General features: G+C 33.7%; 1 pseudogene; it reads right to left on the reverse strand.

Annotated features, from left to right (window-relative positions):
* Nucleotides 1-10,073: 10,073 nt before the first annotated feature.
* Nucleotides 10,074-11,355, reverse strand: LOC133307767 (probable carboxylesterase 18; annotated as a pseudogene).
* Between the last annotated feature and the right edge of the window lie 5,036 nt (nucleotides 11,356-16,391).

The following is a 16,391-nucleotide window of genomic DNA, read 5'->3' on the forward strand; positions in this document are numbered from 1 at the left end:
TCCAAAGATCTTATAGAAAAGACTGAGGCTGAGCTGAAAAAATTTCAAGACGATACTGACTATTATTGTTCTGAACTTCGGAAAGCGATTTTTAATTCTTTTAAAAAAGCTCTTAGCCATATCAAGTTTCTTAACTCGGGTATCGAGCTTAACACTGAAGGATGCATCTTCTTGCCTATCTGAAAAATGGTGAATTGGTTCCTCCTCTTCCAGATTTCGAATCGTCAACTGGATGGAAGGGGATGATAACAATGGAGATGACAGGGAGGAAATCAATCTGTTGTGGCTGCCACAATAGATAACCTGATGCAAGATCATCCTAATATTCCTCTGGAGTGAAAAGTTAATATACTGATTTAATATTGTACTTTTCTTTATTGTCTTTAATTAGGGGCTATTGAGCCCCTTTTGGTTTTGTATTAAATATTGTCGGGTTTGTTTCTGGTTTTTTATTTTTCTTCTAATGAATTTTTCCTTAACAACATTTGCACTATTTGCTATTTGTATGCATTACTTATCATTTGATATTCTTCTAATATGGCCGGCCTTTTAGGCCAAGGCCTAGACAATCGCGACTTGTTCTTGCCTGACTTATTAGCCATGACTTCCGAACATTTTAACTTGATTATAGTCATTTCGACAATTCGCCTCTTTAACCTGAATCACCAGATTGATACATCAAAGCCTGACTTGCAAAGATAAACTTCAATGAAACTTTCCTCATTTATTCAAAATCAAAATATTGATTACATGATTTTGTCAATGTAATCGACGTTAGACGATCCCTATACAAAGCAAAAATATTTCGCCTAAGTATTGAAAAATATGACGTAGGGAAGGGTCACATAAAGTCAATTCCCCAAACATCACCTTTCCTTGGAACTTAGATTCTAACTGTAATATTGCTTCAGTTTATCTGCATTCCAAGTTCTTTTGATAAGCTTCTTTTCTAAAGTTTCCAGGATATAAGCTCCCTTATCCAGTTTTTTCCCTTTACTCGGTAAGGCCCCTCCTAATTTGTAGTTAGCTTTCCACCTCTTACATTTTTATTTCCTATATCTGCTCTTCAAAGTACCAAGTCATTTTTTTCAAACGATCTTGGCCTCACGTTTCTATTATATTTAGCTGCAATTAGTTGTGTGGTTGCCATATCCTGGCAATGTGCTGTGACTCTTACTTCATCTCTCAAATCTAGCTCTACAGTAAGAGCTTCATTATTCTTTTCTTCCTCTTCACTGAGGGTCTTTATCCTTCTCTAGGATGACTCTCCTATTTCAACCAAGATCATAGCCTCACATCCATAAGTAAGTCTAAATGGAGTCTCTCCCATTGCTGTTTGATTACTTATCATGTATCCCACAAAACAAAATATAATTGTTGAACCCAATTCACCTTAGCATCATCAAACCGCTTCTGAAGTCCATCAACAATTACTTTATTAGCAGCTTCAGCTTGCCCATTTGATTGTGGATGTTGAACATAAGCAAAATGGTGCTTAATATGAAAATCAACCATCAATTCTTGGAATTTTCTATCTGTGAATTGAGTTCCATTGTCAGTCACTATCTTGGCTGGAATGCCGAATCTAGAAATAATATTCGTTTCAAAAAATCTTTGAACTTTAGTCGATGCATTGGTTGTTACAGGTTCAGCTTCTATCCATTTTGTAAAATAATCAATAGCTATGATTAACCATCGTAATTGTCCTTCTGCCCCTTTAAATGGTCCAAGTAAGTACATGCCCCATTTATAAAACGGAAATGGAGCCGAGATGAATATTAATTGTTCTAGTGGAGAAAAAAATCATCTTGGAATTCTTTTGACAATTAAGCATCTTTTAACATGCTCCTTTGCATCAGCCTCCATTGTAGGCCAATAATATCCTGTTCAAAGGGCTTTTCGAGCTAAAGCTTTTGCACCTATATGCTGACAATTAATTCGTTTATGGATCTTGGTCAGAACATACTCCGCTTCTTCCAAGTTCAAACACTTTAACATTGGAGAATGCAAACCTTTTCTATATAATCGATCCTCCACCACAACATACATAACTGCATCTCGGACTAACTTTTTAGCCTCATCCGAGTCTTTTGGAATCACTCCTTTTTCCAAATAAATAATGATTGGCCGCCTCCAATCTTCCAAAGTTGTGATAACCATAACAAACCTCGGCTTAAGAATAGTTGGTTGAACCACAGTTTTGTGATTACCCAGGTTCTTTGTACTTGCCAAGTTTGACAAGATATCAGCTCTGCTATTTCCCCTCGGGGAATGTGGCTAATGGCAGGTTCATCAAACTCATATAAGAGTTCTTTCACTCTACTCAAATATTTTATCAACAAAAGGCCCTTTGGTTTGATATTTTCCTTCAATTTGTGAAGTAAAAAGTTGTAAGTAACTAAAAAATTTGATCTTCTTAGCCCCATGTTCCTTAGCTTGCATCAATCCGGCTATTAAAGCTTCATATTATGCTCGATTATTTGAAGTCAAAAAATTCAGATGGAGGGAGTGTTCAACTGAACCCCCCTTCTAGACTTTCTATTATAATCCCTGCTCCGCTTCCCTTAGTATTTGATGAGCCATCAACAATTTTTTTTCAAATATCATCAATTTCACTATCCCCTTTACTAGACATGGTAAGTTCCATTACAAAGTCGGCCAATGCCTGAGATTTGATGGCATGTTGAGCTTCATAATTGATATCGAACTAAGAGAGTTTAATTGCCCAATTTGTCATTCGTCCTACCAAATTCGGCTTATGAAGTATCCAAATTGGTTGATTAGTTATGACGATGACTTGATGCCCTTGAAAATATGGACAGAGTCTCCTTGCAGTCGTAAGCAAAGCAAATGCCACCTTTTCAAGTTTCTGATATCTCAACTCAGGTCCCTGGAGTGCCCTACTAATAAAATATAACGGCTTTTGGCCATGATATATTTCTCGTACCAATACGGCGCTTATTGTTTCTTCTCCAATAGCTAAATGTAAAACCAATATTTCTCCTGGTTCTGGTTTTGATAATACCGGCGGTGCAACTAAACACTTCTTTAATTATCAAATGTCGCTTCACATTCTTGGTTCCATCCATATTCTGCTTCTTTTTTCAACAACTTAAAAAATGTGAGAGCATTTTCTGTAGACTTTGATAGAAACCTAGTCAAGACATCCAATCTACCCGTCGATTGTTGCACCTTTTTATTTTTATTTTTAGGGGCCTTCATATATAATACGACTTTACACTTGTCCGAATTTGCTTCAATTTCTATATGATTCAACATAAACCCCAAAAATTTCCCAGTTGACACTCCAAATGCATATTTAGCCAGGTTCAAAGGATGTGGTGGGTTTGAAGCTTATGAAAAGTTTCCTCCAAGTCTTGTACATGGCTTGTAGGATCTGCTGACTTGATAATCAGATCATCTATGTATACTTCTATATTCTTATCGAGTTGATCATCAAATACTTGATTCATTATTCTTTGATATGTTGCCCCCATATTTTCATTCCAAAAGGCATTACATTTTAACAGTAATTTGACTTTTCCAAGATGAAAGTCATTTTTTTTATCTTCCAGATACATTGGTATCTGATTATGCCTGGAATATGCATACATCAAAGATAACAATTGAAAACTGGATCAATTATCAACAAGTTAATTTATGTTGGGCATTGGATATGAATCGTTAGGACACACATTATTAAGATCAGTGTAGTTCGTATAGACTCTACTTCCCACTGGATTTCTTTACCATAACCACATTAGCCAACCATGTGGTTTATTGTAACTCCATTATGAACTCGACATCCAAAAGCTCCTTCACATGCATATCCAGTTCCTGCCACTTTTCAGGTCCCAACTTTCTCTTTCTTTGTGCAACTGAGATTGATCTGGGATATATTGACAATTTGTGACAACAGAACCCGGGATCAATCCCAGGTATATCAGAGTATTTCCATGCAAAGACATCCCTATTCTTCATTAAACAAAATCTTCTAACCCGGTTTTTAGTTCCGAGTTGAGTGCTTTGCCAATTTTGGTGAACTGCCCATGACAAGATCTTCTAATTCTCCATCTGGTTTCGGTCTTGGGATCAAAGCTTTCTCCCTCAAATCTAATTCAACCATATTAACTAGATTGCCTTATTGGCGAGTAATTTCTTTTCTTCCAATTCTATCTCCAGGATAAATTTGGGGTAAAGATGATAGTCCTCCTTAATTATCTTTCACAACTTCAAAATAACATTTGCGGGACTCCTTTTGATCTCCTTAGATAGTGATAACTTCATTCTTATTGCTCACCATCTTCAATTTCTGATGTTTGGTGGAGACACGCATGTCCCATCTTCACTCGTTCTGACTTAATTGATTCCTTTGTTCCTAAGGTTAACCTCAGATCTATGTATTCTCTTGGAGGAGTATTTTCTCCGTTAAAAGCTATAAGGGTGGTCTTACATGGCTTCAGATCTTCTTCATCAAGATTTATCCTTTGAAAAGCCTTCCAAAGGATGATATCAACACAACTACCAGAGTCTACAAATATCTTCTTGACTCGGCAATTTAGCATAGTCTCTGTGATATCAAAGCCATCCCTGTGTACTGGTACCACGTCTTTCAACTCTTCTTTAGTGAAGTATAACAAAGGAGGCTCTGATTTATTAGGATCTGCTTTGAATTTTGGATGATCCCTAACTGAAAGCATTTACCTAAGATATTTTCTTCTAGCAATTATTGTATATCCTCCTCCATCTAGAGCTCCACTGATAACATTACAATCAAACTTGACTTCAGGAAATTCATTATCATTGAATTCTATATTTTTTCCTTTTTCATTTTCCTTTTTCTTCTCAGTATCCAGGCTCTTGCTCCTATTGTTGCCCCTTTATTTCTCTTGTTATTCTTCTAGCCCTGCATCTTAATCACATATTGGAGCAGTTTACCTTCCCTAACAAATTTGTCAACTGCATCTTTAAGGTCCCAATATTGATCGGTAGTGTGTTCGGGTGCATTTTTAAAAGCACAATATCTAGACTGATCTAGACTAGCTTTATTGAATTCAAGCCAAGGCCTCTCTACCTTCTTCATTTCGATCATGGCAACCTCCCTCCGAAATTGATTGTGGTACATTTAACTGAGCGTACTTCTCATATCTTCCAATTTGGAATCTATCATCTGAATTTCTAATTTAGAAATCGGGTTGCTTCTTATTTCCTGGTCATTCATTTTCTCTTTGAATCAGACTCTTCCTTCTTGGACTTCGGCCTTTGTTCTCTTTATTTGGAGCATTAGCTATTTCCATTTGTTTCAGCTTTAAATATTTCTTTGATCGGGCTCTGAATTCTTCCAGGGTCTTAACTGAATCCTTGTAGATCGACTTCACCAACCGAGATGAACCTTCCAATCCAGCTACAAACAAATGCACATGGACATTTTCTTGTCAACCCGGAACTTGCAGTGCTACATCATTGAAACGATCCAAATATTTTTGGAGCATCTCACCTGGTTGTTGTCTAATCTTTCCGAGTGAAAATTCAGATTTTGGATGCTTCTTGCTTGTAGCAAAATTTAACAAGAATTTATCTCCAAACTCTTCAAAAGATCCTATTAAATTTGCTGCAGAATTTATCTCAACATTATTATCGGCGTTTCCACCATGATGAGCCTCTCTATGCCTTTCTCTTCGTCTATCCTCTTCACCTCGAACTTAACCTCGAACTCAACCGCATGACCCGGTAATTATATGCAATTTTATAATTTATATTAAAAAATTATAAACATACTCAAATATTTAAAAAAATGATAAAAATTTCAAATATTTTAATACAAAAAATAATAAATCACATATTATTATCAAATAAAAAATCAAACAAAAATATAATAATCGTGATACGGGGCTTTATGTTCAGAAAACGACATCTCCAACTATAAATTAATTCAAAATTTTATGCATAGTACATAATTGAGATAATATTAATGTTGTAGGTACATAACTTATGTAAGTCAATAAGTAAAAAAATATTCAAATATGGCTAGTCATCGGTTAACCGACCGGGTCACCGGTTTTTATGAAAACCAGCCGGGTCGGACCGGGTCGCACCGATTCTGATGCATGGCCGGTCCGTTGCTTCAACCGGACCGGTTATATGACCGATTTACCGGTTCCCGGGTCGACCCGGCCGAGTCGATCCGGTTTTAATAACTATGGTTTCACCCTTATTCTAAATTTATATATACTAATTTTACTCATTATCCTAATAATCCATCTTAATAACAAATAACAAATTTATATAATCACTAAATAACTTTTAATCTTATTTTTTAAACTCTTTATTTTAACTTTAGCTCAAAAATAAATTTTAACTTAAAAAAATGTGCCAGACTCTAGGAACAATTGTTACCTATACCTGAATGTAAAAGATGCTATCATAGGTTGGTATCTAAAAGGATGAATTCTCTTACTGATAGAATAGATCCAGAATAAAAGGGAACAAATGTCATATGGATAACATTACAAATAAAGGGTTTAGTCACTAGGTATGTACTTTTCCCATTCAGATTATACTTCTTAGTTTTAACACTAACTTGAGTCTCCACCACTAACAATTATACCTGCCCAGAAGAACACAAATTGGCTCGTATACTCAATACTATTGCATAAATTAAGGCATGTGCATAATTCAACTCGTTCAAAATAAAGTAGTAGAAGAGTATTGGAGAATAAAGAGGAGGCTGCCACGTTAGCAGGAGTTAGTTAGGAAATAGTTACAGTTTTCTGTTGGTTTTTCTGTTGAGTGGTATCACTCATTTTCTTCTATATGCATCTTTAACTTCTATGTATAAATACTGATAATGTAATTCTTGGAACAATGATGAAATATACGAGGCATTTCAATAAAGAGAGCAAGCCCTCAAGATATTATTCAATAGCTTACATAAAAGAAATTATTATGTAAACAAAGTATTACACTTAATTTACTAAAAGTATAACATGTGAACAATATATCTAAAATATTAATAAATTAAATTTTAAATATCATTTAACAAAATTGGGTTAATTTTTCTTCAGTGAATACAGATAAATTATTTGCATTGAGCGCAAAATAACATCATTTTGGGGCAAAAATTAATGTATTTTTGTAATTTTAATTTATTTCAGGATTATGATAGTCTTTGTTATTATAATTTTTTAATCTTTCAACGCAAAACGATGTTATTTTGAGAGTTAATGCAGATAATTTATCTGTAGTCAATCTAAAAACATTTTTCTGAAATTTTTTTTGATCCAATATCAACCATGAGTGAGAATATCTTAAAAATTATCCTTACATTTATGGTCATGTATATGTAAAAGTTTATGCAAGTATGGTTACACTACTTATAGAAAGGCAAGGAGATTTCTCTAGGATATTGTTACGAGTAACTATCGTTTTCATATAAAATAGTGTTTATTTGGAAGCTACTAAGAAACGTTGAGCTTTTATAAGTTCGACATTTCTGTTACATTTGTGGTCATGTATATTACACTACTTATAGTAAGGCAAGGAGATTTCTCTAGGATATTGTTACGAGTAACTGTCGTTTTCATATAAAATAGTGTTAATTTGGAAGCTACTACGAAACGTTGAGCTTTTATAAGTTCGACATTTCTTTATTATATATTGGGTTCATTTTTTCTACTGTCAATGTAGATAATTTATTTACATTGAGCCCAAAACGACATCGTTTTGAGGCGAAAAATCAAAATATTTTTGTAATTATAATTTGTTTGAGGCTTATAATAGTCTTTTTCATTATAATTTTTTAATCAAAAATAACATCGTTTTGGGAATGAATGTAGATAATTTATCTACATTCACTGTAGAAACATTAAAGCCTTATATATATAGGCTATGAAGCACGGATACGCAAAATAAAAAAATTTCTACGTATCGGACACACGTCCGATACGGATACGTTGGGATACTCTTTCTTTGCGTATCAGATGAGTCAATGACATTTCAGTAATTTTTTAAAAAATAATTAAAGCGTGTTTTTTTTTTTTTACAAAAAGCACCCAAATCGATTGAATCTCAGACGCGCTTAAAGTTCTACTCACTGTTGGTTCGCCGTCGCTAGTTTCTCCTTCGTCGTTGGTTCGCCGTTCCTGTTCCTCCTCCGCCGTTGTTCGCCGTCGGCCGTCGCTGTTCCTCCTCGGCTCCTCCACGGTGGTAGCTGTTCGCAATCGATCTTTCTTCCTCCTTGGCTGTCGGTGGTAGCTGTTCGTCCTCCGACCTCCATCGTCGTTCTTCCTCCTTGGCTTTCGTTCTGCTCCTTTTGGCTTTTTGTCGGTCGCTGCTCAAAAAGGATCCTCTCGCACGGAGTCACGGTGTCGGTAGGTAAGTGAAGGATCAAATGATGTATATTCTATTTGTATATGGTATAATATAATAGAATGGAGTGATTTTTATATTGAAGGATCCAATGCTCCTTGGTCTGCTCAAATATAATATAATATACAAATATATTTTTATATTATATTTGTATATTCTATTTACATAAAATTTAAAATATATTATATTTGTATATTCTATTTACATAAAATTTATATTGTTATATTCTGTATATTTGTATATTGTATATTCTATATTTAATTTTTCCATTTAACATGATTTTGAAGTAACGTATATTTGTATATTTTATTATATTTTGTTAATGTGAAGTACACTATTTTAAAAATATTATTTAATACTAAGACATATCGGAACGTATCGAAATATTAGTATTTTTGAAGTAACGTATCGGACACACGTATCGGGAACGTATCGAAAATGCCGTATCGGTATCGGTGCTTCATAGTATATAGGGTCAGGATCATTTTATACCAGTGTAAGTTACACTCTCAATCTTGTACGTTGATCCCATTTATATCTAATGACTCTAATTTTTTAGTAATACGAACCATTGGATACAAGTGAATCAATGGTCAAGATTGAGTCTGAGACTTCTAACTCTTACACTGGTATAAGAATATCCTGCCTTATATATATATATATATATATATAGAGGTAGGATCCTTTCACACCAGTGTCAAATTTGAAATTTGACACCTCATCTGAGAGCCATTAGATAAAAAAAGATCAATGGTGCCACATGCTTACAAATCAGAGCCATTGATTTTTTTTGATCTAATGATTCTCAGATGAGGTGTCAAATTTCAAATTGGACACCGGTGTCAAAGGATCCTACCTCACACACACACACACATATATATATATATATATATATATATATATATATATATATAGGGGCAGAATATTCTTACACCGGTGTAAGAGTTTGAAGTCTTACACTCAATCTTGACCATTGATCCACTTGTATCTAATGGCTCACATTACTAAAAAAATTGAGTCATTAGATATAAGTGAGATTAACGGACAAGATTAAGAGTGTAACTTACACTGGTGTAAAATGATCCTGACCCTATATATATATATATATATATATATATATATATATAGGGGAGGGATCTTCTGACTCTAGAGTAAGACTTACAAGTCTTACTCCTCATCTCAACCATTGATTTCCGTTCATCTAATGATTATTATTTATTTTTATTTTTTTTGATAACAGATTATTATTTATTTGAAATTAATAATTAATTAATTGGTATAGATAACCGTTAGATGGACGGAAATCAATGGTTGAGATAAGGAGTAAGACTTGTAAGTCTTACTCTAGAGAGGTAGGATGCTTTGATACCAGTGTCCAATTTGAAGTTTGACACCTCATCTGAGAGCTGTTAGATCAAAAAAGATCAATGGTGTCACATGCTTACAAATCAGAGTCGTTGATCTTTTTTGATCTAACGGCTCTCAGATAAGGTGTCAAACTTTAAATTTGACACCGGTGTCAAAGGATCCTGCCTATATATATATATATATATATATATATATATATAATAGGATTATAGAGCAACTCCCTTTATATTTTTGATTTAATTCTAAAATGATGAACTCAAGATTTAACAATTTATTGATTATATTTGACAACAACAATCATAATACACAATAACATTGTAATCACACAACTACCATAGCAACTTCAAAGTCTATCTTATTTTTCTCTTTCTTTCATACAACACTGACTCACTGAGGTTTAAAACAATGATGTGCTATTTCCAAATTATTTAAACCCTTAATTCACATAAGAAATTTGCTTGGTGATGAAATCCTTAATTTGAGAAATAAATTGAGAAGTCTCGGGAAAATCTGGAAATAAATAAAATGTATGAAACATGTTTGGATACTCAATTAGCTGTGCCTCTTTTCCGGATTTCCTTAACCATTCATAGTGCTTTCTTTGTCATTCCTGTAACGGGTCGAACCCAGCCACACACACGAGGGTATTCGGATAATCCAAATCCGAAATATCTACCGCATTAGGTCCACTCACATTAACTGCTTCATGATCCCGATCCGACCCGTTTGGTAAAAACACCCTCCAGCACCAATCGGTTTTATCCACTGAAATCACCGGAACCCGGTTAAGTCGAATCTCAGATCCGGTTCGTTCTTCTCCTCCAAAAAACGGTTGAATCAAAACCAACCCGATAACCCGAACCGTACGGAGCCTATCTTGGCAAACCCGAACCGCTACGTGATGAGCCAAGTTCCCACCCGCGCTATCACCCGCCAAAAAACACCTCGTGACGTCAGCCACCTCAGGCAAAACGACGCCGTCGTGGTCGAGGAACTTAAGAACATCAATCCGTCGTCGTATTGGGAAGGATAACGATGCTCAGAGGCAAGACGGTAATTAACGGAGACAACGACGGCGGGGAATGAACGACACAATATCCGACAAACGGCGTCGTATGGGAACGAATCCGGCGACATGAAGACGAAGCCTCCGCCGTGGAAGAACACGACGACGGGGAGGGAGGAGGTTGCGGTGGCGGAGGAGGGGACGAAGAGGCGGAACCAGAGGTTGCGGGTGGGGTCAACGGAGACGTCGGAGGAGTAAACGCCGTCGATTGGGTTAGGGTTGGGTGGGACCTTGCGGTCGAAGAAGTTGAAGAGGCGGCGGTTGACGGTGCCGTTGGAACGGAGGGAGGCTTTGCCGATGGCGGAAAGGAGGGAGATGGATAATCTAGTCTTCCATGGAAGGAGTAGTTTGGTAGTTGCGGCCATGTTTGTTGGTGTTGAGTTAACTCGCTTGACTCAGTGACTCGGACACTGAAACACAGAAATGAAGAAACTGGGATATTTTTTATATTTAGGTAGTGTTTGGTTGACAAGTAGTGAAAATATGGATGAGTAAGTGTATGTGGGTATCTAATAGAATCACATTTGGTTGAAGGTTTTTAGTTTCTTTTTCCATCAAAGAGCTTTTCTAGCAAACTAAGAAAGGGACTAAAAATCAGATATCTTCACTGTTGAGAAAGCCTTTGAAGAGGTGGAATTTCTCATCAAAATCGGATATGTTAAAAAGCTGATGAATGACATGTCAAGTTTATTCCTATTGTGGTTGGAAGGATGTAATCAAACGGTTTCATTTTTACGAGGATAGTTTTGTAATTTTATTAAGTTTTCCTATCAATATTTTATCTTCGACCAGACACATATTCAGAAATTTAATTCAATTTTTCTGGTAAATTTTGCCTAACCAAACAACTTTTTTAAAACTTTACTATCTAACTCACTTTTCCTCCAAATTCTTAGTATTTATATTTTCCTAATATTAAAAAATTTCTCCTCAACCAAACACTACGAAAGAACAAGTGGAAGCCAAAAATTAATGGTTCACAGTTAACGATTCAACGTTATCTCTGACAAGAAAACAATGTATCAGTAATGCAAAAAAAGAAAAAGAAAACAATGTATCGTTATTAGGATACATCAATACACTGAAAACGCGTACAGTGCGTAATAATGTAAAATTTTCTATTATGAATAAATGATGATAGTTATATTATTATATATTATTATTGGTTTGATATTTGTCATTTTAAATGAAATAAGTTATGTTATTTTATGAGAGAGATAAACATAAGAAATGGAAATCATGAGGAGAAAATGGGTATTTTTTTAATTTAAATTTAAAAAAATATATTATTTTGTGTCAATCTCTCTCTTAAAATGACTTAATTTTATATTATTTAAAATGACAAATACTTTTCCTATTATTTAATATAACAAAACAAATATATTTATGCATAAATTTAAAATTATGATTTTAACTCAGTTAAATAAACAAAATAAGTAATTTATATTCCTAAAATATTGTTTTTTATAAAAATAATAAAATATTATTTTTATATAATATTAAACTAATGATTGGTAGTATACACTACAACCTATGTTGCACCGACACTTCAGAAAAAATCTGAAGTGCCGTATTCAACACTTCCTGACATCCCGACACTCTCACACGCTTCGACATCTATAATATTTGAAATTTCAATACATATCATTAAAAATTTGATCGATGCTTTACCAAATTGATATAATAAAAATGAAAAATGGATATCGAATAAATCTCACTGGAGTGTATAAGAGATTTTCAATTTAAAAATATTATAGTAAATATTTATATCATATGTTTCTTTACAAAATTGACGGGCATTATAAGTTTAGTTTTATTTTTTATTAAATTATTGAATATTAAATATAATATACACCACATAAATTAAAAATATTATTTAATATCAAAACGTGTCCTAAAGTGTCAAAATCTAATATTTTTTAGAATTAACGTGTCGAAGTGTCGTGTCGTGTCCTGTGCAGTGCCGGAGCAACACAACATACAACTTAAGTAAACTAAATTTTAAACAATAATTTCATTTTTCAAAATTAGCATTTACATGTAGCAATTGGTACAAAATATTGATGGATGACTCATGATTTTTTGTATTTTGAAATGGTAATTCAAATTCTGAAAATCGTTGGCATTTATCCTTAAATTTATGATTGTTTAATACTAGTTTAGTTACCCTTCATTGTTGTAACCCTATATAAATAGGTATCATCGTGCTACTGAACTCAAACATTTTTTCGAACACACTCTCTCATCTTTCCTTGAATTACTCCTAACTTTCTCTCTTATTTTACTTGCTTTCTCTTATACGAATTTCCTTCTCTTGAGTCCCTTTTCCCATAACAAGTTATTAGCACCACTAGCTCTTTGAAAAAAAAAAACCCTACAACGATACCTTCTTCAAAACCATAGCCTCTTTGCAAAATAATAATAATAATAATACATTCTTGCTCTTCAGAAGAGAAAATGAACAACTTTTTTTCAAGGTAGTATATTCTTCATTTTACTATTCTTCTACCATTTTTTTTTCTCTTTTTTGATCTTAAATATGAAATACCTATCTCTTTGTCCTTGAAGTGACAGATTCTTTCTCCTGAAGTAGCAGTGTCATATTGGTGTCTGGACATGGAGATGCACCTTCAAGGGAAAAGGTCTCGCTAGTGCTATTACAGAAGTTAGAAGCTCTAATGAGAAGGATAAGGCAAATGCATTGATCTTTATTCGTCGTCATTTATATGAAAGTCCACAGACTAAATATTTATATGTTCGAGACCATCAGACCGAAGAGGTTGAAGGATAAGTATGATCATACCAAGACTGTCATCCTTCCTCAAGCACAATATGATTGACAGCATCTCAGGCTGCAGGATTTTAGATCGGTGTCTGATTATAATTCTACTTTATTTGATATTGTTTCTCGACTTGAGTTATACGAGAAATCACTAGTTGATGCAGAATTGCTTCTAATATAGTATTGCAATAGCAATACCGACAACACCAATTTGCCACATTTTGAATTGATTTCTGTGCCGCTGACTGCTGAGAAAACCAATGAATTGTTTCTAAAAAATCATGATTTGAGGCCTGTTGGTTCAAAAGCATTTCCTGGAGCATATGCTAATGCAATTAAAAATTATAGTCATTTAAAGGGCTATGATTGCAGGCAAGAAAGTTATCATCGTAGGGTGGCGGAAAATTTAACCTCACTAGAAAAGCCAATTTTGGCTTGAATCATGATAAAGGAAAGAAGCAAATAAAATATGCAAAATAAAAGAAGGTGATTAATGATAGTGTCTGCTATTGTTGCGGTAGTACTTGTTGTACGCCAAAACATTTGGTCGATTTATACCAGACATCTATGGAAAAGAAAGGCAAGCATGGTGAATCTCACGCCATTGAAATTAATCCATTTGCTGAGACCAACAATATTTCTGTTGGTAGGATTCCTCTTCCTCCTGAAGTAGAAAATACATCTATAGGTAAGATTCATCTCGCTCCTGAGGTAACAAATACATCTTTGGATGTGGCTAATTTTTTTTTAGGACCTCCCAATGCTTTGATCATGTATCAGAATGATGAGTTGAGCTTGAAGTTTTATTTTGCAATAACTTTTGTTTTATTTTAAGTTTTGTTATTTACTTCTTGTTGAATTTCAATTTTTGTTATTTTTATTTGGCTACAAATGGAATGCTTATGAGTTCATATGATATTTGTTTAATAATTTATTAAAATTGCTTCTATTTATGATGATTGCATGATTTTTGATTTTTATCATCGACGATGTGTTGTTCTTCTTGCAATTACTATATAACTTTATATTAGAATATGTGCAATTAATTTTGTTTGTGTGATAAGTGTGACATGGAAAACTTGTTTTGAAGATAGCAAATTATCTCACTTCTTTGCATTTTAGTTCTTATCTTATGATGTATATTAGAGTTAGAGCTGCTGAGGAAGCCCAATATTAATGTTGGTTATTATTCAATTAAATAAATCAGTTTTGCCTTTTAAATTGCTATAAAAAAGCATTTACAAATTATGTCATCAATTAAATTTAATTTTTGAAATAAATGAGAAACCATTGGAGCAATTTATGTTTTTTTAATGTATTCATGAAGATAGTTGAAATGCATATTAAAATCATTTATGCTTGCTATTAAAAGGTGATGAGTGTAACTATTTTGTCCTATGTATAAAATTCTTTTAATTGAAAGCAAATAAAGGGTGTTGATGATATGGAATTGAAGGCACTCTTCTAATTTTTGGGAATAAAAAATTAATGTTATTATTATTATTATTATTATTTCCTTTGATTCCTGATGACTATTAACTTGCCTTTATTGAGAAGAAACACCTATTCATAGTGATTTGCATGTTGTTATCATGCACATATGTACATATCAAAAGATGACACTTGTATAGCTGAGAATTGCTTACATGTTATTAATTTTTTTTGCTTTTATATGTGTCTTGATGACACTTGTGATTTATTGAAATCATGTAGCTTTCTTGAAATAAAACTGTGATATATGCATTGTAAGAATCAACAATGTTAAATAAATTTTTTAATAACATTATTATAATTTTGGAAATTATTACATGAGTAAAAAAGGATAATTAGAGAATAAATATAATTATTTGAATTCAATCACTTTTCGAGAGAAAAATGTAAATACCAGATATTTCACGGTAAAAATGTGTACCGGTGAAATGACCCGAAATATAAAAATAAATTAATGAGTATTACTAGAAAACAGATTAAGTCAGTACTCCAAATTTTGAAAACGAGATAAGGGTGAGAGTTGCAGGAACTAATGCTAGGTGGATGAAGTTAGACTGTCTAATATTACTAAAGACCTACACACTCCACTCATTTTTCATAAAACCTATGTAGTGCATTTTTCTAAACCTAGAACACTTTTCTTCTTCGTCTCTAAGAAAGACCATATTCTTTCCATGGAAGTCACAAAAAAACCCATCTTTTATCACCTTTCTTCCTCTTGATCACCCTAAACACTTGGAAGCAAGCCATCTTGGAGGAAAAAACCTAGTCTTGTAGTGTTTTAGTTGCTGCCTTGGGTGAGTTTGAGGGCTATCTTTCTTTGTTGGGTGGGTTGGAGCCATTTACACATCTTTTGGAGCACTAAGGAACCATCTTTATGGAGAAAGGACAAAACTTGGGAAGATAGAATTCGTGCACCTTCTTAGGCAGAGGTGGAGAATGAAATAGAGATCTCAAAAAACCCTCATTTCCTCTATTTTGAGTTTTGGGTATATGTTTCTACCTTTTATCTTTGATTTTCTATGAAAAGAATGCAGTTTTAACATGTAAAATAGGAAAACATGATAAAACATACATAAAAATGATAGATTGAACCTCTGTAAACCTTAAAAATCGTACCTTGTTAGATTAATTCTTGAAAAAATGAGTTTTTGGTCGAAATCTGGGTTCTGTTGATGATCTACCCGAGAAAACCTCAATCCCTACCTGGGTAGAGTGTTCTTCAGCAATTTACCCCAATAGATCCCCTGTCTACCCGAGTAGATGAACAACAGCGAACTTAGTTTTGTAAAATTATGATATCTCGGCTATAGAGCA

This window comes from Gastrolobium bilobum, unplaced genomic scaffold, assembly GCF_033153095.1.
Source record: "Gastrolobium bilobum isolate Gb01-03AN ecotype WA unplaced genomic scaffold, APGP_CSIRO_Gbil_v1 utg6313, whole genome shotgun sequence".
Taxonomy (NCBI): domain Eukaryota; kingdom Viridiplantae; phylum Streptophyta; class Magnoliopsida; order Fabales; family Fabaceae; genus Gastrolobium; species Gastrolobium bilobum.